At 47.0% G+C, this 21,150-nt stretch overlaps 25 non-coding genes and 3 pseudogenes across 25 annotated transcripts; all 28 read right to left on the bottom strand.

Annotated features, from left to right (window-relative positions):
• Positions 1–8,810: 8,810 nt before the first annotated feature.
• On the bottom strand, positions 8,811–8,929 carry LOC127244694 (5S ribosomal RNA). The gene has a single exon (XR_007837320.1). It is a non-coding gene; the product is annotated as a 5S ribosomal RNA (ribosomal RNA).
• Positions 8,930–9,668: 739 nt separating this feature from the next.
• LOC127244674 (5S ribosomal RNA) lies at positions 9,669–9,787 on the bottom strand. Its single transcript, XR_007837304.1, has one exon. It is a non-coding gene; the product is annotated as a 5S ribosomal RNA (ribosomal RNA).
• A 289-nt stretch (positions 9,788–10,076) lies between these two features.
• On the bottom strand, positions 10,077–10,195 carry LOC127244667 (5S ribosomal RNA). Its single transcript, XR_007837298.1, has one exon. It is a non-coding gene; the product is annotated as a 5S ribosomal RNA (ribosomal RNA).
• Positions 10,196–10,484: 289 nt separating this feature from the next.
• LOC127244691 (5S ribosomal RNA) lies at positions 10,485–10,603 on the bottom strand (annotated as a pseudogene).
• A 289-nt stretch (positions 10,604–10,892) lies between these two features.
• On the bottom strand, positions 10,893–11,011 carry LOC127244695 (5S ribosomal RNA). Its single transcript, XR_007837321.1, has one exon. It is a non-coding gene; the product is annotated as a 5S ribosomal RNA (ribosomal RNA).
• Positions 11,012–11,298: 287 nt separating this feature from the next.
• Positions 11,299–11,417, bottom strand: LOC127244673 (5S ribosomal RNA). Its single transcript, XR_007837303.1, has one exon. It is a non-coding gene; the product is annotated as a 5S ribosomal RNA (ribosomal RNA).
• A 289-nt stretch (positions 11,418–11,706) lies between these two features.
• LOC127244679 (5S ribosomal RNA) lies at positions 11,707–11,824 on the bottom strand. Its single transcript, XR_007837309.1, has one exon. It is a non-coding gene; the product is annotated as a 5S ribosomal RNA (ribosomal RNA).
• Positions 11,825–12,112: 288 nt separating this feature from the next.
• Positions 12,113–12,231, bottom strand: LOC127244671 (5S ribosomal RNA). The gene has a single exon (XR_007837302.1). It is a non-coding gene; the product is annotated as a 5S ribosomal RNA (ribosomal RNA).
• A 289-nt stretch (positions 12,232–12,520) lies between these two features.
• On the bottom strand, positions 12,521–12,638 carry LOC127244677 (5S ribosomal RNA). Its single transcript, XR_007837307.1, has one exon. It is a non-coding gene; the product is annotated as a 5S ribosomal RNA (ribosomal RNA).
• Positions 12,639–12,927: 289 nt separating this feature from the next.
• LOC127244676 (5S ribosomal RNA) lies at positions 12,928–13,045 on the bottom strand. Its single transcript, XR_007837306.1, has one exon. It is a non-coding gene; the product is annotated as a 5S ribosomal RNA (ribosomal RNA).
• A 288-nt stretch (positions 13,046–13,333) lies between these two features.
• LOC127244670 (5S ribosomal RNA) lies at positions 13,334–13,452 on the bottom strand. The gene has a single exon (XR_007837301.1). It is a non-coding gene; the product is annotated as a 5S ribosomal RNA (ribosomal RNA).
• A 288-nt stretch (positions 13,453–13,740) lies between these two features.
• LOC127244690 (5S ribosomal RNA) lies at positions 13,741–13,859 on the bottom strand. Its single transcript, XR_007837319.1, has one exon. It is a non-coding gene; the product is annotated as a 5S ribosomal RNA (ribosomal RNA).
• A 289-nt stretch (positions 13,860–14,148) lies between these two features.
• On the bottom strand, positions 14,149–14,267 carry LOC127244689 (5S ribosomal RNA). Its single transcript, XR_007837318.1, has one exon. It is a non-coding gene; the product is annotated as a 5S ribosomal RNA (ribosomal RNA).
• A 290-nt stretch (positions 14,268–14,557) lies between these two features.
• LOC127244669 (5S ribosomal RNA) lies at positions 14,558–14,676 on the bottom strand. The gene has a single exon (XR_007837300.1). It is a non-coding gene; the product is annotated as a 5S ribosomal RNA (ribosomal RNA).
• Positions 14,677–14,964: 288 nt separating this feature from the next.
• On the bottom strand, positions 14,965–15,083 carry LOC127244681 (5S ribosomal RNA). Its single transcript, XR_007837311.1, has one exon. It is a non-coding gene; the product is annotated as a 5S ribosomal RNA (ribosomal RNA).
• Positions 15,084–15,372: 289 nt separating this feature from the next.
• Positions 15,373–15,490, bottom strand: LOC127244675 (5S ribosomal RNA). The gene has a single exon (XR_007837305.1). It is a non-coding gene; the product is annotated as a 5S ribosomal RNA (ribosomal RNA).
• A 288-nt stretch (positions 15,491–15,778) lies between these two features.
• On the bottom strand, positions 15,779–15,897 carry LOC127244668 (5S ribosomal RNA). The gene has a single exon (XR_007837299.1). It is a non-coding gene; the product is annotated as a 5S ribosomal RNA (ribosomal RNA).
• Positions 15,898–16,184: 287 nt separating this feature from the next.
• LOC127244678 (5S ribosomal RNA) lies at positions 16,185–16,303 on the bottom strand. Its single transcript, XR_007837308.1, has one exon. It is a non-coding gene; the product is annotated as a 5S ribosomal RNA (ribosomal RNA).
• Positions 16,304–16,590: 287 nt separating this feature from the next.
• On the bottom strand, positions 16,591–16,709 carry LOC127244688 (5S ribosomal RNA). The gene has a single exon (XR_007837317.1). It is a non-coding gene; the product is annotated as a 5S ribosomal RNA (ribosomal RNA).
• A 289-nt stretch (positions 16,710–16,998) lies between these two features.
• Positions 16,999–17,116, bottom strand: LOC127244684 (5S ribosomal RNA). Its single transcript, XR_007837313.1, has one exon. It is a non-coding gene; the product is annotated as a 5S ribosomal RNA (ribosomal RNA).
• Positions 17,117–17,403: 287 nt separating this feature from the next.
• On the bottom strand, positions 17,404–17,521 carry LOC127244680 (5S ribosomal RNA). The gene has a single exon (XR_007837310.1). It is a non-coding gene; the product is annotated as a 5S ribosomal RNA (ribosomal RNA).
• Positions 17,522–17,809: 288 nt separating this feature from the next.
• Positions 17,810–17,930, bottom strand: LOC127244685 (5S ribosomal RNA). The gene has a single exon (XR_007837314.1). It is a non-coding gene; the product is annotated as a 5S ribosomal RNA (ribosomal RNA).
• Positions 17,931–18,218: 288 nt separating this feature from the next.
• LOC127244665 (5S ribosomal RNA) lies at positions 18,219–18,337 on the bottom strand. Its single transcript, XR_007837297.1, has one exon. It is a non-coding gene; the product is annotated as a 5S ribosomal RNA (ribosomal RNA).
• Positions 18,338–19,071: 734 nt separating this feature from the next.
• On the bottom strand, positions 19,072–19,188 carry LOC127244682 (5S ribosomal RNA). Its single transcript, XR_007837312.1, has one exon. It is a non-coding gene; the product is annotated as a 5S ribosomal RNA (ribosomal RNA).
• Positions 19,189–19,478: 290 nt separating this feature from the next.
• LOC127244692 (5S ribosomal RNA) lies at positions 19,479–19,598 on the bottom strand (annotated as a pseudogene).
• A 283-nt stretch (positions 19,599–19,881) lies between these two features.
• Positions 19,882–20,000, bottom strand: LOC127244687 (5S ribosomal RNA). The gene has a single exon (XR_007837316.1). It is a non-coding gene; the product is annotated as a 5S ribosomal RNA (ribosomal RNA).
• A 283-nt stretch (positions 20,001–20,283) lies between these two features.
• On the bottom strand, positions 20,284–20,403 carry LOC127244693 (5S ribosomal RNA; annotated as a pseudogene).
• A 289-nt stretch (positions 20,404–20,692) lies between these two features.
• On the bottom strand, positions 20,693–20,808 carry LOC127244686 (5S ribosomal RNA). Its single transcript, XR_007837315.1, has one exon. It is a non-coding gene; the product is annotated as a 5S ribosomal RNA (ribosomal RNA).
• Positions 20,809–21,150: the final 342 nt, after the last annotated feature.

Raw genomic sequence — 21,150 nt, 5'->3', positions numbered from 1 at the left:
TAGATTATACTTACTTTGTGCTCTATAGTTCTAATTGCTTTGCTTTTCGTATTTGTTGTAGAGTGTTCGAAATTAGTATATTTAGCGTTTTTGCTTTTTCAATGTTTTTCCTTTATATTATTATATAGCATGTTATAGATTATACTTACTTTGTGCTCTATAGTTCTAATTGCTGTGCTTTTCGTATTTGTTGTAGAGTGTTCGAAATTAGTACATTTAGCGTTTTTGTTTTTTCAATGTTTTTCCTTTATATTATATAGCATGTTATAGATTATACTTACTTTGTGCTCTATAGTTCTAATTGCAGTGCTTTTCGTATTTGTTGGAGAGTGTTCGAAATTAGTATATTTAGCGCTTTTGTTTTTTAAAGTTTTTCGTTTATATTATATAGCATGTTATAGATTATACTTACTTTGTGCTCTATAGTTCTAATGCTGTGCTTTTCGTATTTGTTGTAGAGTGTTCGAAATTAGTATATTTAGCGTTTTTGTTTTTTCAATGTTTTTCCTTTATATTATTATATAGCATGTTATAGATTATACTTACTTTGTGCCCTATAGTTCTAATTGCTTGCTTTTCGTATTTGTTGTAGAGTGTTCGAAATTAGTATATTTAGCGTTTTTGCTTTTTCAATGTTTTTCCTTTATATTATATTATATAGCATGTTATAGATTATACTTACTTTGTGCTCTATAGTTCTAATTGCTGTGCTTTTCGTATTTGTTGTAGAGTGTTCGAAATTAGTATATTTAGCGCTTTTGTTTTTTCAATGTTTTTCCTTTATATTATTATATAGCATGTTATAGATTATACTTACTTTGTGCTCTATAGTTCTAATTGCTGTGCTTTTCGTATTTGTTGTAGAGTGTTCGAAATTAGTATATTTAGCGCTTTTGCTTTTTCAATGTTTTTCCTTTATATTATTATATAGCATGTTATAGATTATACTTACTTTGTGCTCTATAGTTCTAATTGCAGTGCTTTTCGTATTTGTTGGAGAGTGTTCGAAATTAGTATATTTAGCGCTTTTGTTTTTTAAAGTTTTTTGTTTATATTATATAGCATGTTATAGATTATACTTACTTTGTGCTCTATAGTTCTAATTGCTGTGCTTTTCGTATTTGTTGGAGAGTGTTCGAAATTAGTATATTTAGCGCTTTTGTTTTTTCAATGTTTTTCCTTTATATTATTATATAGCATGTTATAGATTATACTTACTTTGTGCTCTATAGTTCTAATTGCTGTGCTTTTCGTATTTGTTGTAGAGTGTTCGAAATTAGTATATTTAGCGCTTTTGTTTTTTCAAAGTTTTTCTTTTATATTATATAGCATGTTATAGATTATACTTACTTTGTGCTCTATAGTTCTAATTGCTGTGCTTTTCGTATTTGTTGTAGAGTGTTCGAAATTAGTACATTTAGCGTTTTTGTTTTTTTAATGTTTTTCCTTTATATTATATAGCATGTTATAGATTATACCTACTTTGTGCTATAGTTCTAATTGCAGTGCTTTTCGTATTTGTTGGAGAGTGTTCGAAATTAGTATATTTAGCGCTTTTGTTTATTTAAAGTTTTTCGTTTATATTATATAGCATGTTATAGATTATACTTACTTTGTGCTCTATAGTTCTAAATGTTGTGCTTTTCGTATTTGTTGTAGAGTGTTCGAAATTAGTATATTTAGCGTTTTTGTTTTTTCAATGTTTTTCCTTTATATTATTATATAGCATGTTATAGATTATACTTACTTTGTGCCCTATAGTTCTAATTGCTTTGCTTTTCGTATTTGTTGTAGAGTGTTCGAAATTAGTATATTTAGCGTTTTTGCTTTTTCAATGTTTTTCCTTTATATTATTATTATATAGCATGTTATAGATTATACTTACTTTGTGCTCTATTGTTCTAAATGCTGTGCTTTTCGTATTTGTTGTAGAGTGTTCGAAATTAGTATATTTAGCGCTTTTGCTTTTTCAATGTTTTTCCTTTATATTATTATATAGCATGTTATAGATTATACTTACTTTGTGCCCTATAGTTCTAATTGCTTTGCTTTTCATATTTGTTGTAGAGTGTTCGAAATTAGTATATTTAGCGTTTTTGCTTTTTCAATGTTTTTCCTTTATATTATTATATAGCATGTTATAGATTATACTTACTTTGTGCTCTATTGTTCTAATTGCAGTGCTTTTCGTATTTGTTGGAGAGTGTTCGAAATTAGTATATTTAGCGCTTTTGTTTTTTTAAAGTTTTTTGTTTATATTATATAGCATGTTATAGATTATACTTACTTTGTGCTCTATAGTTCTAATTGCTGTGCTTTTCGTATTTGTTGGAGAGTGTTCGAAATTAGTATATTTAGCGCTTCTCTTTTTTCAATGTTTTTCCTTTATATTATTATATAGCATGTTATAGATTATACTTACTATGTACTCTATAGTTCCAATTGCTGTGCTTTTCGTATTTGTTGTAGAGTGATCGAAATTAGTATATTTAGCGCTTTTGTTTATTCAAAGTCTTTCTTTTATATTATATAGCATGTTATAGATTATACTTACTATGTGCTCTATAACTCTAATTGCTGTGCTTTTCGTATTTGTTGTAGAGTGTTCGAAATTAGCACATTGAGCGTTTTTGTTTTTTTAATGTTTTTCCTTTATTTTATATAGCATGTTATAGATAATACCTACTTTGTGCTGTATAGTTCTAATTGCAGTGCTTTTCGTATTTGTTGGAGAGTGTTCGAAATTAGTATATTTAGCGCTTTTGTTTTTTTAAAGTTTTTCCTTTATATTATTATATAGCATGTTATAGATTATACTTACTTTGTGCCCTATAGTTCTAATTGCTTCGCTTTTCGTATTTGTTGTAGAGTGTTCGAAATTAGTATATTTAGCGCTTTTGCTTTTTCAATGTTTTTCCTTTATATTATTATATAGCATGTTATAGATTATACTTACTTTGTGCCCTATAGTTCTAATTGCTTTGCTTTTCGTATTTGTTGTAGAGTGTTCGAAATTTGTATATTTAGCATTTTTGCTTTTTCAATGTTTTTCCTTTATATTATTATATAGCATGTTATAGATTATACTTTGTGCTCTATTGTTCTAATTGCAGTGCTTTTCGTATTTGTTGGAGAGTGTTCGAAATTAGTATATTTAGCGCTTTTGCTTTTTCAATGTTTTTCCTTTATATTATTATATAGCATGTTATAGATTATACTTACTTTGTGCCCTATAGTTCTAATTGCTTTGCTTTTCATATTTGTTGTAGAGTGTTCGAAATTAGTATATTTAGCGTTTTTGCTTTTTCAATATTTTTCCTTTATATTATTATATAGCATGTTATAGATTATACTTACTTTGTGCTCTATTGTTCTAATTGCAGTGCTTTTCGTATTTGTTGGAGAGTGTTCGAAATTAGTATATTTAGCGCTTTTGTTTTTTTAAAGTTTTTTGTTTATATTATATAGCATGTTATAGATTATACTTACTTTGTGCTCTATAGTTCTAATTGCTGTGCTTTTCGTATTTGTTGGAGAGTGTTCGAAATTAGTATATTTAGCGCTTCTCTTTTTTCAATGTTTTTCCTTTATATTATTATATAGCATGTTATAGATTATACTTACTATGTACTCTATAGTTCCAATTGCTGTTCTTTTCGTATTTGTTGTAGAGTGATCGAAATTAGTATATTTAGCGCTTTTGTTTATTCAAAGTCTTTCTTTTATATTATATAGCATGATATAGATTATACTTACTATGTGCTCTATAACTCTAATTGCTGTGCTTTTCGTATTTGTTGTAGAGTGTTCGAAATTAGCACATTGAGCGTTTTTGTTTTTTTAATGTTTTTCCTTTATATTATATAGCATGTTATAGATAATACCTACTTTGTGCTGTATAGTTCTAATTGCAGTGCTTTTCGTATTTGTTGGAGAGTATTCGAAATTAGTATATTTAGCGCTTTTGTTTTTTTAAAGTTTTTCCTTTATATTATTATATAGCATGTTATAGATTATACTTACTTTGTGCCCTATAGTTCTAATTGCTTCGCTATTCGTATTTGTTGTAGAGTGTTCGAAATTAGTATATTTAGCGCTTTTGCTTTTTCAATGTTTTTCCTTTATATTATTATATAGCATGTTATAGATTATACTTACTTTGTGCCCTATAGTTCTAATTGCTTTGCTTTTCGTATTTGTTGTAGAGTGTTCGAAATTTGTATATTTAGCATTTTTGCTTTTTCAATGTTTTTCCTTTATATTATTATATAGCAGGTTATAGATTATACTTTGTGCTCTATTGTTCTAATTGCAGTGCTTTTCGTATTTGTTGGAGAGTGTTCGAAATTAGTATATTTAGCGCTTTTGTTTTTTTAAAGTTTTTCGTTTATATTATATAGCATGTTATAGATTATACTTACTTTGTGCTCTATAGTTCTAATTGCTGTGCTTTTCGTATTTGATGGAGAGTGTTCGAAATTAGTATATTTAGCGCTTCTGTTTTTTCAATGTTTTTCCTTTATATTATTATATAGCATGTTATAGATTATACTTACTTTGTGCTCTATAGTTCTAATTGCTGTGCTTTTCGTATTTGTTGTAGACTGTTCAAAATTAGTGCATTTAGCGCTTTTGTTTTTTCAATGTTTTTCCTTTATATTATATAGCATGTTATAGATTATACTTACTTTGTGCTCTATAGTTCTAATTGCCGTGCTTTTCGTATTTGTTGGAGAGTGTTCGAAATTAGTATATTTAGCGCTTCTGTTTTTTCAATGTTTTTCCTTTATATTATTATATAGCATGTTATAGATTATACTTAGTATGTACTCTATAGTTCCAATTGCGGTGCTTTTCGTATTTGTTGTAGAGTTTTCGAAATTAGTATATTTAGCGTTTTTGCTTTTTCAATGTTTTTCCTTTATATTATTATTATATAGCATGTTACAGATTATACTTACTTTGTGCTCTATTGTTCTAATTGTAGTGCTTTTCGTATTTGTTGGAGAGTATTCGAAATTAGTATATTTAGCGCTTTTGTTTTTTTAAAGTTTTTCGTTTATATTATATAGCATGTTATAGATTATACTTACTTTGTGCTCTATAGTTCTAAATGTTGTGCTTTTCGTATTTGTTGTAGAGTGTTCGAAATTAGCACATTTAGCGTTTTTGTTTTTTCAATGTTTTTCCTTTATATTATATAGCATGTTATAGATGATACCTACTTTGTGCTGTATAGTTCTAATTGCAGTGCTTTTCGTATTTGTTGGAGAGTGTTCGAAATTAGTATATTTAGCGCTTTTGTTTTTTTAAAGTTTTTCGTTTATATTATATAGCATGTTATAGATTATACTTACTTTGTGCTCTATAGTTCTAAATGCTGTGCTTTTCGTATTTGTTGGAGAGTGTTCGAAATTAGTATATTTAGCGTTTTTGCTTTCTCAATGTTTTTCCTTTATATTATTATATAGTATGTTATAGATTATACTTACTTTGTGCTCTATAGTTCTAATTGTTGTGCTTTTCGTATTTGTTGGAGAGTGTTCGAAATTAGTATATTTAGCGGTTCTGTTTTTTCAATGTTTTTCCTTTATATTATTATTATATAGCATGTTACAGATTATACTTACTTTGTGCTCTATTGTTCTAATTGTAGTGCTTTTCGTATTTGTTGGAGAGTATTCGAAATTAGTATATTTAGCGCTTTTGTTTTTTTAAAGTTTTTCGTTTATATTATATAGCATGTTATAGATTATACTTACTTTGTGCTCTATAGTTCTAAATGTTGTGCTTTTCGTATTTGTTGTAGAGTGTTCGAAATTAGCACATTTAGCGTTTTTGTTTTTTCAATGTTTTTCCTTTATATTATATAGCATGTTATAGATGATACCTACTTTGTGCTGTATAGTTCTAATTGCAGTGCTTTTCGTATTTGTTGGAGAGTGTTCGAAATTAGTATATTTAGCGCTTTTGTTTTTTTAAAGTTTTTCGTTTATATTATATAGCATGTTATAGATTATACTTACTTTGTGCTCTATAGTTCTAAATGCTGTGCTTTTCGTATTTGTTGGAGAGTGTTCGAAATTAGTATATTTAGCGTTTTTGCTTTCTCAATGTTTTTCCTTTATATTATTATATAGTATGTTATAGATTATACTTACTTTGTGCTCTATAGTTCTAATTGTTGTGCTTTTCGTATTTGTTGGAGAGTGTTCGAAATTAGTATATTTAGCGGTTCTGTTTTTTCAATGTTTTTCCTTTATATTATTATATAGCATGTTATAGATTATACTTACTATGTACTCTATAGTTCCAATTGCGGTGCTTTTCGTATTTGTTGTAGAGTTTTCGAAATTAGTATATTTAGTGCTTTTGTTTATTCAAAGTCTTTCTTTTATATTATATAGCATGTTATAGATTATACTTACTATGTGCTCTATAGCTCTAATTGTTGTGCTTTTCGTATTTGTTGTAGAGTGTTCGAAATTAGCACATTTAGCGTTTTTGTTTTTTCAATGGTTTTCCTTTATATTATATAGCATGTTATAGATGATACCTACTTTGTGCTGTATAGTTCTAATTGCAGTGCTTTTCGTATTTGTTGGAGAGTGTTCGAAATTAGAATATTTAGCGCTTTTGTTTTTTTAAAGTTTTTCGTTTATATTATATAGCATGTTATAGATTATACTTACTTTGTGCTCTATAGTTCTAATTGCTGTGCTTTTCGTATTTGTTGTAGAGTGTTCGAAATTAGTATATTTAGCGCTTTTGCTTTTTCAATGTTTTTCCTTTATATTATTATATAGCATGTTATAGATTATACTTACTTTGTGCCCTATAGTTCTAATTGCTTTGCTTTTCATATATGTTGTAGAGTGTTCGAAATTAGTATATTTAGCGTTTTTGCTTTTTCAATGTTTTTCCTTTATATTATTATATAGCATGTTATAGATTATACTTACTTTGTGCTCTGTTGTTCTAATTGCAGTGCTTTTCGTATTTGTTGGAGAGTGTTCGAAATTAGTATATTTAGCGCTTTTGTTTTTTTAAAGTTTTTCGTTTATATTATATAGCATGTTATAGATTATACTTACTTTGTGCTCTATAGTTCTAAATGCTGTGCTTTTCGTATTTGTTGTAGAGTGTTTGAAATTAGTATATTTAGCACTTTTGCTTTTTCAAGGTTTTTCCTTTATATTATTATATAGCATGTTATAGATTATACTTACTTTGTGCTCTATAGTTCTAATTGTTGTGGTTTTCGTATTTGTTGGAGAGTGTTCGAAATTAGTATATTTAGCGCTTCTGTTTTTTCAATGTTTTTCCTTATATATTATTATATAGCATGTTATAGATTATACTTACTTTGTGCTCTATAGTTCTAATTGCTGTGCTTTTCATATTTGTTGTAGAGTGTTCAAAATTAGTACATTTAGCGCTTTTTTTTTTTAATGTTTTTCCTTTATATTATTATATAGCATGTTATAGATTATACTTACTTTGTGCCCTATAGTTCTAATTGCTTTGCTTTTTCGAATTTGTTGTAGAGTGTTCGAAATTAGTATATTTAGCGCTTTTGCTTTTTCAATATTTTTCCTTTATATTATTATATAGCATGTTATAGATTATACTTACTTTGTGCTCTATAGTTCCAATTGCTTTGCTTTTCGTATTTGTGGTAGAGTGTTCGAAATTAGTATATTTAGCGCTTTTGCTTTTTAAGTGTATTTCCTTTATATTATTATGTAGCATGTTATAGATTATACTTACTTTGTGCTTTATAATTCCAATTGCAGTGCTTTTCGTATTTGTTGTAGAGTGTTCTAAATTATTAAATTTAGCACTTTTGTTTATTCAAAGTAATGCGCGCCCAACCTAGTTATGGCGCCTCCCGCGGCCGGCGTTCCATCTCGCCTTCTTTGCGGCGGCCGACACGCCACGGTAGTACGTCAGGTTCGGCCTCGGGGGACTCTCCCTCCGTTGTCCTCACACTTACGGACGGAATTACTGCGCTACGTGGGACCCAGCCCCAGCCCGGGTCTCGGCGTCGAGAAATCAAAACGTTATGCCTACCCGACGTGTAAAATAGGGCCGAGGCGTCTGAAAGTAAGGACAGAACTCTCAAGCCCGGGGGCAAAAAGAGGGGTGCAACACGAGGACTTCCCAGGGGTGGAACACTTACGGACGGAATTACTCTCGAATGCGCTACGTAGGACCCAGCCCCAGCCCGGGTCTCGGCGTCGAGAAATCAAAACGTTATGCCTACCCGACGTGTAAAATAGGGCCGAGGCGTCTGAAAGTAAGGACAGAACTCTCAAGCCCGGGGGCAAAAAGAGGGGTGCAACACGAGGACTTCCCAGGGGTGCAACACTTACGGACGGAATTACTCTCGAATGCGCTACGTAGGACCCAGCCCCAGCACCGGTCTCGGCGTCGAGAAATCAAAAAGGAATGCCTACCCTACGGGTAAAATAGGGCCGAGAGATGGGATCCGGTGCGTTCGTGCTCGTATGATCGCACCCGCTAGGGAATGCCCGCCCAAGCTAGTTATGCCGCCTCTCACGGCCGGCGTTCCATCTCGTCTTCTTCGTGGCGGCCGACCGCCACGGTAGTACGTCAGGTTCGGCCGCAGGGGACTCTCCTTCCGTTATCCTCACAATTACGGATGGAATTACTGCGCTACGCGGGACCCAGCCACAGCCCGGGTCTCGGCGTCGAGAAATCAAAAAGTTATTCCTACCCTACGGGTAAAATAGGGCCGAGGCATCTGAAAGTAAGAACAAAACCCTCATGCCCGGGGGCAAAAAAGAGGGGTGCAACACGAGGACTTCCTAGGGGGTCACCCATCCTAGTACTACTCTCGCCCAAGCACGCTTAACTTCGGGGTTCTGATGGGATCCGGTGCGTTAGTGCCGGTATTATCGCACCCGCTAGGTAATGCGCGCCCAACCTAGTTATGGCGCCTCCCGCGGCCGGCGTTCGGTCTCGCCTTCTTTGCGGCGGCCGACGCGCCACGGTAGTACGTCAGGTTCGGCCGCGGGGGACTCTCCCTCCGTTGTCCTCACACTTACGGACGGAATTACTGCGCTACGCGGGACCCAGCTCCAGCCCGGGTCTCGGCGTCGAGAAATCAAAACGTTATGCCTACCCGACGGGTAAAATAGGGCCGAGGCGTCTGAAAGTAAGGACAGAACGCTCAAGCCCGGGGGCAAAAAGAGGGGTGCAACACTTACGGACGGAATTAGTCCCGAACGCGCTACGTAGGACCCAGCCCCAGCAACGGTCTCGGCGTCGAGAAATCAAAATGGAATGCCTACCCTACGCGTAAAATAGGGCCGAGAGATGGGATCCGGTGCGTTCGTGCTCGTATGATCGCACCCGCTAGGGAATGCCCGCCCAAGCTAGTTATGCCGCCTCCCACGGCCGGCGTTCCATCTCGTCTTCTTCGTGGCGGCCGACCGCCACGGTAGTACGTCAGGTTCGGCCGCGGGGGACTCTCCTTCCGTTGTCCTCACACTTACAGACGGAATTACTGCGCTACGCGGGACCCAGCCCCAGCCCGGGTCTCGGTGTCGAGAAATCAAAAAGTTATTCCTACCCTACGGGTAAAATAGGGCCGAGGCGGCTGAAAGTAAGTACAGAACGCTCAAGCCCGGGGGCAAAAAACAGCGGTGCAACGCGAGGACTTCCCAGAGGGTCACCAATCCTAGTACTACCCTCGCCCAAGCACACTTAACTTTGGAGTTCTGATGGGATCCAGTGTGTTAGTGCTGGTATGATCGCACCCGCTAGGTAATGCGCGCCCAACCTAGTTATGGCGCCTCCCGCGGCCGGCGTTCCATCTCGCCTTCTTTGCGGCGGCCGACGCGCCACGGTAGTACGTCAGGTTCGGCCGCGGGGGACTCTCCCTCCGTTGTCCTCACACTTACGGACGGAATTACTGCGCTACGCGGGACCCAGCCCCAGCCCGGGTCTCGGCGTCGAGAAATCAAAACGTTATGCCTACCCGACGGGTAAAATAGGGCCGAGGCATCTGAAAGTAAGAACAAAACCCTCAAGCCCGGGGGCAAAAAAGAGGGGTGCAACACGAGGACTTCCTAGGGGGTCACCCATCCTAGTACTACTCTCGTCCAAGCACGCTTAACTTCGGGGTTCTGATGGGATCCGGTGCGTTAGTGCCGGTATTATCGCACCCGCTAGGTAATGCGCGTCCAACCTAGTTATGGCGCCTCCCGCGGCCGGCGTTCGGTCTCGCCTTCTTTGCGGCGGCCGACGCGCCACGGTAGTACGTCAGGTTCGGCCGCGGGGGACTCTCCCTCCGTTGTCCTCACACTTACGGACGGAATTACTGCGCTACGCGGGACCCAGCCCCAGCCCGGGTCTCGGCGTCGAGAAATCAAAAAGTTATTCCTACCCTACGGGTAAAATAGGGCCGAGGCGTCTGAAAGTAAGAACAGAACGCTCAAGCCCCGGGGCAAAAAAGAGGGATGCAACACGAGGACTTCCCAGGGGGTCACCCATACTAGTACTACTCTCGCCCAAACACGCTTAACTTCGAAGTTCTGATGGGATCATGTGCGTTAGTGCCTGTACGATCGTACCCGCTAGGTAACGCGCGCCCAACCTAGTTATGGCGCCTCCCGCGGCCGGCGTTCCATCTCGCCTTCTTTGCGGCGGCCGACGCGCCACGGTAGTACGTCAGGTTCGGCCGCGGGGGACTCTACCTCCGTTGTCCTCACACTTACGGACGGAATTACTGCGCTACGCGGAACCCAGCCCCAGCCCGGGTCTCGGCGTCGAGAAATCAAAAAGTTATTCCTACCTACGGGTAAAACAGGGCCGAGGCGTCTGAAAGTAAGAACAGAACGATCAAAGCCCGGGGGCAAAAAAGAGGGGTGCAACACGAGGAATTCCCAGGGGGTCACCAATCCTAGTACTACTCTCGCCCAAGGACACTTAACTTCGGAGTTCTGATGGGATCCGGTGCGTTCGTGCTGGTATGATCGCACCCGCTAGGGAATGCCCGCCCAAGCTAGTTATGCCGCCTCTCATGGCCGGCGTTCCATCTCGTCTTCTTCGTGGCGGCCGACCGCCACGGTAGTACGTCAGGTTCGGCCGCGGGGGACTCTACCTCCGTTGTCCTCACACTTACGGACGGAATTACTGCGCTACGCGGAACACAGCCCCAGCCCGGGTCTCGGCGTCGAGAAATCAAAAGTTATTCCTACCTACGGGTAAAACAGGGCCGAGGCGTCTGAAAGTAAGAACAGAACGCTCAAAGCCCGGGGGCAAAAAAGAGGGGTGCAACACGAGGAATTCCCAGGGGGTCACCAATCCTAGTACTACTCTCGCCCAAGGACGCTTAACTTCGGGGTTCTGATGGGATCCGGTGCGTTCGTGCTGGTATGATCGCACCCGCTAGGGAATGCCCGCCCAAGCTAGTTATGCCGCCTCTCACGGCCGGCGTTCCATCTCGTCTTCTTCGTGGCGGCCGACCGCCACGGTAGTACGTCAGGTTCGGCCGCGGGGGACTCTCCTTCCGTTGTCCTCACACTTACGGACAGAATTACTGCGCTACGAGGGACCCAGCCCCAGCCCGGGTCTCGGCGTCGAGAAATCAAAAAGTTATTCCTACCCTTCGGGTAAAATAGGGCCGAGGCGTCTGAAAGTAAGAACAGAACGCTCAAAGCCCGGGGGCAAAAAAGAGGGGTGCAACACGAGGAATTCCCAGGGGTCACCAATCCTAGTACTACTCTCGCCCAAGGACGCTTAACTTCGGGGTTCTGATGGGATCCGGTGCGTTCGTGCTGGTATGATCGCACCCGCTAGGGAATGCCCGCCCAAGCTAGTTATGCCGCCTCTCACGGCCGGCGTTCCATCTCGTCTTCTTCGTGGCGGCCGACCGCCACGGTAGTATGTCAGGTTCGGCCGCGGGGGACTCTACCTCCGTTGTCCTCACACTTACGGACGGAATTACTGCGCTACGCGGAACACAGCCCCAGCCCGGGTCTCGGCGTCGAGAAATCAAAAAGTTATTCCTACCTACGGGTAAAACAGGGCCGAGGCGTCTGAAAGTAAGAACAGAACGCTCAAAGCCCGGGGGCAAAAAAGAGGGGTGCAACACGAGGAATTCCCAGGGGGTCACCAATCCTAGTACTACTCTCGCCCAAGGACGCTTAACTTCGGGGTTCTGATGGGATCCGGTGCGTTCGTGCTGGTATGATCGCACCCGCTAGGGAATGCCCGCCCAAGCTAGTTATGCCGCCTCTCACGGCCGGCGTTCCATCTCGTCTTCTTCGTGGCGGCCGACCGCCACGGTAGTACGTCAGGTTCGGCCGCGGGGGACTCTCCTTCCGTTGTCCTCACACTTACGGACAGAATTACTGCGCTACGAGGGACCCAGCCCCAGCCCGGGTCTCGGCGTCGAGAAATCAAAAAGTTATTCCTACCCTTCGGGTAAAATAGGGCCGAGGCGTCTGAAAGTAAGAACAGAACGCTCAAAGCCCGGGGGCAAAAAAGAGGGGTGCAACACGAGGAATTCCCAGGGGTCACCAATCCTAGTACTACTCTCGCCCAAGGACGCTTAACTTCGGGGTTCTGATGGGATCCGGTGCGTTCGTGCTGGTATGATCGCACCCGCTAGGGAATGCCCGCCCAAGCTAGTTATGCCGCCTCTCACGGCCGGCGTTCCATCTCGTCTTCTTCGTGGCGGCCGACCGCCACGGTAGTACGTCAGGTTCGGCCGCGGGGGACTCTCCTTCCGTTGTCCTCACACTTACGGACAGAATTACTGCGCTACGAGGGACCCAGCCCCAGCCCGGGTCTCGGCGTCGAGAAATCAAAAAGTTATTCCTACCCTTCGGGTAAAATAGGGCCGAGGCGTCTGAAAGTAAGAACAGAACGCTCAAAGCCCGGGGGCAAAAAAGAGGGGTGCAACACGAGGAATTCCCAGGGGTCACCAATCCTAGTACTACTCTCGCCCAAGGACGCTTAACTTCGGGGTTCTGATGGGATCCGGTGCGTTCGTGCTGGTATGATCGCACCCGCTAGGGAATGCCCGCCCAAGCTAGTTATGCCGCCTCTCACGGCCGGCGTTCCATCTCGTCTTCTTCGTGGCGGCCGACCGCCACGGTAGTATGTCAGGTTCGGCCGCGGGGGACTCTACCTCCGTTGTCCTCACACTTTCGGACGGAATTACTGCGCTACGCGGAACCCAGCCCCAGCCCGGGTCTCGGCGTCGAGAAATCAAAAAGTTATTCCTACCTACGGGTAAAACAGGGCCGAGGCGACTGAAAGTATGAACAGAACGCTCAAAGCCCGGGGGCAAAAAAGAGGGGTGCAACACGAGGAATTCCCAGGGGGTCACCAATCCTAGTACTACTCTCGCCCAAGGACGCTTAACTTCGGGGTTCTGATGGGATCCGGTGCGTTCGTGCTGGTATGATCGCACCCGCTAGGGAATTCCCGCCCAAGCTAGTTATGCCGCCTCTCATGGCCAGCGTTCCATCTCGTCTTCTTCGTGGCGGCCGACCGCCACGGTAGTACGTCAGGTTCGGCCGCGGGGGACTCTCCTTCCGTTGTCCTCACAATTACGGACGGAATTACTGCGCTACGCGGGACCCAGCCCCAGCCCGGGTCTCGGCGTCGAGAAATCAAAAAGTTATTCCTACCCGACGGGTAAAATAGGGCCGAGGCATTTGAAAGTAAGAACAAAATCCTCAAGCCCGGGGGCAAAAAAGAGGGGTGCAACACGAGGACTTCCTAGGGGGTCACCCATCCTAGTACTACTCTCGCCCAAGCACGCTTAACTTCGGGGTTCTGATGGGATCCGGTGCGTTAGTGCCGGTATTATCGCACCCGCTAGGTAATGCGCGTCCAACCTAGTTATGGCGCCTCCCGCGGCCGGCGTTCGGTCTCGCCTTCTTTGCGGCGGCCGACGCGCCACGTTAGTACGTCAGGTTCGGCCGCGGGGGACTCTCCCTCCGTTGTCCTCACACTTACGGACGGAATTACTGCGCTACGCGGGACCCAGCCCCAGCCCGGGTATCGGCATCGAGAAATCAAAACGTTATGCCTAACCGACGGGTAAAATAGGGCCGAGGCATCTGAAAGTAAGAACAAAACCCTCAAGCCCGGGGGCAAAAAAGAGGGATGCAACACGAGGACTTCCCAGGGGGTCACCCATACTAGTACTACTCTCGCCCAAACACGCTTAACTTCGAAGTTCTGATGGGATCATGTGCGTTAGTGCCTGTACGATCGCACCCGCTAGGTAACGCGCGCCCAACCTAGTTATGGCGCCTCCCGCGGCCGGCGTTCGGTCTCGCCTTCTTTGCGGCGGCCGACGCGCCACGGTAGTACGTCAGGTTCGGCCGCGGGGGACTCTCCCTCCGTTGTCCTCACACTTACGGACGGAATTACTGCGCTACGCGGGACCCAGCCCCAGCCCGGGTCTCGGCGTCGAGAAATCAAAAAGTTATTCCTACCCTTCGGGTAAAATAGGGCCGAGGCGTCTGAAAGTAAGAACAGAACGCTCAAAGCCCGGGGGCAAAAAAGAGGGGTGCAACACGAGGAATTCCCAGGGGGTCACCAATCCTAGTACTACTCTCGCCCAAGGACGCTTAACTTCGGGGTTCTGATGGGATCCGGTGCGTTCGTGCTGGTATGATCGCACCCGCTAGGGAATGCCCGCCCAAGCTAGTTATGCCGCCTCTCACGGCCGGCGTTCCATCTCGTCTTCTTCGTGGCGGCCGACCGCCACGGTAGTATGTCAGGTTCGGCCGCGGGGGACTCTACCTCCGTTGTCCTCACACTTACGGACGGAATTACTGCGCTACGCGGAACCCAGCCCCAGCCCGGGTCTCGGCGTCGAGAAATCAAAAAGTTATTCCTACCTACGGGTAAAACAGGGCCGAGGCGACTGAAAGTATGAACAGAACGCTCAAAGCCCGGGGGCAAAAAAGAGGGGTCCAACACGAGGAATTCCCAGGGGGTCACCAATCCTAGTACTACTCTCGCCCAAGGACGCTTAACTTCGGGGTTCTGATGGGATCCGGTGCGTTCGTGCTGGTATGATCGCACCCGCTAGGGAATGCCCGCCCAAGCTAGTTATGCCGCCTCTCACGGCCGGCGTTCCATCTCGTCTTCTTCGTGGCGGCCGACCGCCACGGTAGTACGTCAGGTTCGGCCGCGGGGGACTCTCCTTCCGTTGTCCTCACACTTACGGACAGAATTACTGCGCTACGAGGGACCCAGCCCCAGCCCGGGTCTCGGCGTCGAGAAATCAAAAAGTTATTCCTACCCTTCGGGTAAAATAGGGCCGAGGCGTCTGAAAGTAAGAACAGAACGCTCAAAGCCCGGGGGCAAAAAAGAGGGGTGCAACACGAGGAATTCCCAGGGGTCACCAATCCTAGTACTACTCTCGCCCAAGGACGCTTAACTTCGGGGTTCTGATGGGATCCGGTGCGTTCGTGCTGGTATGATCGCACCCGCTAGGGAATGCCCGCCCAAGCTAGTTATGCCGCCTCTCACGGCCGGCGTTCCATCTCGTCTTCTTCGTGGCGGCCGACCGCCACGGTAGTATGTCAGGTTCGGCCGCGGGGGACTCTACCTCCGTTGTCCTCACACTTTCGGACGGAATTACTGCGCTACGCGGAACCCAGCCCCAGCCCGGGTCTCGGCGTCGAGAAATCAAAAAGTTATTCCTACCTACGGGTAAAACAGGGCCGAGGCGACTGAAAGTATGAACAGAACGCTCAAAGCCCGGGGGCAAAAAAGAGGGGTGCAACACGAGGAATTCCCAGGGGGTCACCAATCCTAGTACTACTCTCGCCCAAGGACGCTTAACTTCGGGGTTCTGATGGGATCCGGTGCGTTCGTGCTGGTATGATCGCACCCGCTAGGGAATTCCCGCCCAAGCTAGTTATGCCGCCTCTCATGGCCAGCGTTCCATCTCGTCTTCTTCGTGGCGGCCGACCGCCACGGTAGTACGTCAGGTTCGGCCGCGGGGGACTCTCCTTCCGTTGTCCTCACAATTACGGACGGAATTACTGCGCTACGCGGGACCCAGCCCCAGCCCGGGTCTCGGCGTCGAGAAATCAAAAAGTTATTCCTACCCGACGGGTAAAATAGGGCCGAGGCATTTGAAAGTAAGAACAAATCCTCAAGCCCGGGGGCAAAAAAGAGGGGTGCAACACGAGGACTTCCTAGGGGGTCACCCATCCTAGTACTACTCTCGCCCAAGCACGCTTAACTTCGGGGTTCTGATGGGATCCGGTGCGTTAGTGCCGGTATTATCGCACCCGCTAGGTAATGCGCGTCCAACCTAGTTATGGCGCCTCCCGCGGCCGGCGTTCGGTCTCGCCTTCTTTGCGGCGGCCGACGCGCCACGTTAGTACGTCAGGTTCGGCCGCGGGGGACTCTCCCTCCGTTGTCCTCACACTTACGGACGGAATTACTGCGCTACGCGGGACCCAGCCCCAGCCCGGGTATCGGCATCGAGAAATCAAAACGTTATGCCTAACCGACGGGTAAATAGGGCCGAGGCATCTGAAAGTAAGAACAAAACCCTCAAGCCCGGGGGCAAAAAGAGGGATGCAACACGAGGACTTCCCAGGGGGTCACCCATACTAGTACTACTCTCGCCCAAACACGCTTAACTTCGAAGTTCTGATGGGATCATGTGCGTTAGTGCCTGTACGATCGCACCCGCTAGGTAACGCGCGCCCAACCTAGTTATGGCGCCTCCCGCGGCCGGCGTTCGGTCTCGCCTTCTTTGCGGCGGCCGACGCGCCACGGTAGTACGTCAGGTTCGGCCGCGGGGGACTCTCCCTCCGTTGTCCTCACACTTACGGACGGAATTACTGCGCTACGCGGGACCCAGCCCCAGCCCGGGTCTCGGCGTCGAGAAATCAAAAAGTTATTCCTACCCTTCGGGTAAAATAGGGCCGAGGCGTCTGAAAGTAAGAACAGAACGCTCAAAGCCCGGGGGCAAAAAAAGGGGTGCAACACGAGGAATTCCCAGGGGGTCACCAATCCTAGTACTACTCTCGCCCAAGGACGCTTACTTCGGGGTTCTGATGGGATCCGGTGCGTTCGTGCTGGTATGATCGCACCCGCTAGGGAATGCCCGCCCAAGCTAGTTATGCCGCCTCTCACGGCCGGTGTTCCATCTCGTCTTCTTCGTGGCGGCCGACCGCCACGGTAGTATGTCAGGTTCGGCCGCGGGGGACTCTACCTCCGTTGTCCTCACACTTACGGACGGAATTACTGCGCTACGCGGAACCCAGCCCCAGCCCGGGTCTCGGCGTCGAGAAATCAAAAAGTTATTCCTACCTACGGGTAAAACAGGGCCGAGGCGACTGAAAGTATGAACAGAACGCTCAAAGCCGGGGGCAAAAAAGAGGGGTGCAACACGAGGAATTCCCAGGGGGTCACCAATCCTAGTACTACTCTCGCCCAAGGACGCTTAACTTCGGGTTCTGATGGGATCCGGTGCGTTCGTGCTGGTATGATCGCACCCGCTAGGAATGCCCGCCCAAGCTAGTTATGCCGCCTCTCATGGCCGGCGTTCCATCTCGTCTTCTTCTTGTGGCGGCCGACCGCCACGGTAGTACGTCAGGTTCGGCCGCGGGGGACTCTCCTTCCGTTGTCCTCACAATTACGGACGGAATTACTGCGCTACGCGGGACCCAGCCCCAGCCCGGGTCTCGGCGTCGAGAAATCAAAAAGTTATTCATACCCTACGGGTAATATGGGGCCGAGGCATCTGAAAGTAAGAACAGAACCCTCAAGCCCGGGGGCAAAAAAGAGGGTGCAACACGAGGACTTCGTAGGGGTCACCCATCCTAGTACTACTACTCTCGCCCAAGCACGCTTAACTTCGGGGTTCTGATGGGATCCGGTGCGTTAGTGCCGGTATTATCGCACCCGCCAGGTAATGCGCGCCCAACCTAGTTATGGCGCCTCCCGCGGCCGGCGTTCGGTCTCGCCTTCTTTGCGGCGGCAGACGCGCCACGGTAGTACGTCAGGTTCGGCCGCGGGGGACTCTACCTCCGTTGTCCTCACACTTACGGACGGAATTACTGCGCTACACGGGACCCACCCCAGCCCGGGTCTCGGCGTCGAGAAATCAAAAGTTATTCCTACCCTACGGGTAAAATAGGGCCGAGGCGTCTGAAAGTAAGAACAGAACGCTCAAAGCCCGGGAGCAAAAAAGAGGGGTGCAACACGAGGACTTCCCAGGGGGTCACCCATCCTAGTACTACTCTCGCCAAAGCACGCTTGACTTCGGAGTTCTGATGGGATCCGGTGCGTTAATGCTGGTATGATCGCACCCGCTAGGTAATGCGCGCCCAGCTAGTTATGGCGCCTCCCGCGGCCGGCGTTCCGTCTCGCCTTCTTTTGCGGCGGCCGACGCGCCACGGTAGTACGTCAGGTTCGGCCGCGGGGACTCTCCCTCCGTTGTCCTCACACTTATGGACGGAATTACTGCGCTAACGCGGGACCCAGCCCCAGCCTGGGTCTCGGCATCGAGAAATCAAAACGTTATAGCCTACCCGACGTGTAAATAGGGCCGAGGCGTCTGAAAGTAAGGACAGAACGCTCAAACCCGGGGCGAAAGAGGGTGCAACACTTACGGACGGATTACTCTCCAACGCGCTACGTAGGACCCACCCCAGCCCCAGCAATGGTCTCGGCGTCGAAAATCAAAAAGGAATGCCTACCCTACGGTAAAATAGGGCCGAGAGATGGGATCCGTGCGTTCGTGCTGGTATGATCGCACCCCTTAGGGAATGCCCGCCCAAGCTAGTTATACCGCCTCCACGGCCGGCGTTCCATCTCGTCTTCCTCGTGGCGGCTGACGGCCACGGTAGTACGTCAGGTTCGGCGCGGGGAACTCTCCTTCCGTTGTCCTCACACTTACGGACGGAATTACTGCGCTACGCGGGACCCAGCCCCAGCCCGGGTCTCGGCGTCGAGAAATCAAAAAGTTATTCCTACCCTACGGAAAATAGGGCCGAGGCGTCTGAAAGTAAGAACAGAACGCTCAAAGCCCGGGGCAAAAAAAGTTGGGTGCAACACGAGGACTTCCCAGGGGTCACCCATCCTAGTACTACTCTCGCCCAAGCACGCTTGACTTCGGAGTTCGTTAGGATCCGGTGCGTTAGTGCTGGTATGATCGCACCCGCTAGTTAATGCGCGCCCAACCTAGTTATGCCGCCTCCCACGGCCGGCGTTCCATCTCGTCCTTCTTCGTGGCGGCCGCCGACCGCCACGGTAGTACGTCAGGTTCGGCCGCGGGGACTCTCCTTCCGTTGTCCTCACACTTACGGATGGAATTACTGCGCTACGCGGGACCCAGCCCCAGCCCGGGTCTCGGCGTCGAGAAATCAAAAAGTTATTCCTACCCTACGGGTAAAATAGGGCCGAGGCGTCTGAAAGTAAGATCAGAACGCTCAAGCCCGGGGCAAAAAAGAGGGGTGCAACACGAGGACTTCCCAGGGGTCGTCACCCATCCTAGTACTACTCACGCCCAAGCACGCTAACTTCGGGGTTCTGATGGGATCCTGTGCGTTCGTGCTGGTATGATCGCCCCGCTAGGGAATGCCCGCCCAAGCTAGTTATGCCGCCTCCCGGCCGGCCGTTCCATCTCGTCTTCTTCGTGGCGGCCGACCGCCACGGTTGTACGTCAGGTTCGGCCGCGGGGGACTCTCCTTCCGTTGTCCTCAACACTTACGACGAATTACTGCGCTACGCGGGACCCAGCCCCAGCCGGGTCTCGGCGTCGAGAAATCAAAAAGTTATTCCTACCCTACGGGTAAAATAGGCCGAGGCGTCTGAAAGTAAGAACAGAACGCTCAAAGCCCGGGGCAAAAAAGAGGGGTGCAACACGAGGAATTCCCATGGGGTCACCAATCCTAGTACTACTCTCGGCCCAAGGACGCTTAACTTCGGGGTCTGATGGGATCCGGTGCGTTCGTGCTGGTATGATCGCACCCCTAGGGAATGCCCGTCCATGCTAGTTATGCCGCCTCTCACGGCCGGCGTTCCATCTCGTCTTGTTCGTGGCGGCCGACCGCCACGGTAGTACGTCAGGTTCGGCCGCGGGGACTCTCCTTCCGTTGTCCTCACAATTACGGACGGAATTACTGCGCTACGCGGACCCAGCCCCAGCCCGGGTCTCGGCGTCGAGAATCAAAAAGTTTTTCATACCCTACGGGTAATATGGGGCCGAGGCATCTGAAAGTAAGAACAGACCCTCAAGCCCTGGGGGCAAAAAAGAGTGTGCAACACGAGGACTTCGTAGGGGTCACCCATCCTAGTACTACTCTCGCCCAAGCACGCTTAACTCTTCGGGGTTCTGATGGGATCCGGTGCGTTATAGCCGGTATTATCGCACCCGCCAGGTAATGCGCGCCCAACCTAGTTATGCGGCCTCCCGCGGCCGGCGTTCGGTCTCGTCTCTCTTCTTTGCGGCGGCAGACGCGCCACGGTAGTACGTCAGGTTCGGCCGCGGGGGACTCTCCCTTCGTTGTCCTCACACTTACGGACGGAATTACTGCGCTACACGGGACCCAGCCCCGCCCGGTCTCGGCGTCGAGAAATCAAAAGTTATTCCTACCCTACGGGTAAATAGGGCCGAGGCGTCTGAAAGTAAGAACAGAACGCTCAAAGCCCGGGAGCAAAAAGAGGGGTGCAACACGAGGACTTCCCAGGGGTCACCCATCCTAGTACTACTCTCGCCAAAGCACGCTTGACTTCGGATTTCTGATGGGATCCGGTGCGTTAATGCTGGTAATCGCACCCGCTAGGTAATGCGCGCCCAGCCTAGTTATGGCGCCTCCCGCGGCCGGCGTTCCGTCTCGCCTTCTTTGCGGCGGCCGACGCGCCACGGTAGTACGTCAGGTTTCGGCCGCGGGGACTCTCCCTCCGTTGTCCTCACACTTACGGACGGAATTACTGCGCTACGCGGGACCCAGCCCCAGCCCGGGTCTCGGCGTCGAGAAATCAAAAAGTTATTCCTACCCTACGGTTAAATAGGGCCGAGGCGTCTGAAAGTAAGAACAGAACGCTCAAACCGGGGGCAAAAAAGAGGGGTGCAACACGAGGAATTCCCAGGGGGTCACCAATCCTAGTACTACTCTCGCC

The sequence above is a fragment of the Andrographis paniculata genome, unplaced genomic scaffold (assembly GCF_009805555.1).
Source record: "Andrographis paniculata isolate CXL003 unplaced genomic scaffold, ASM980555v1 Contig212END, whole genome shotgun sequence".
NCBI lineage: Eukaryota > Viridiplantae > Streptophyta > Magnoliopsida > Lamiales > Acanthaceae > Andrographis > Andrographis paniculata.
This window is presented reverse-complemented; position numbering and strand designations above follow the sequence as displayed.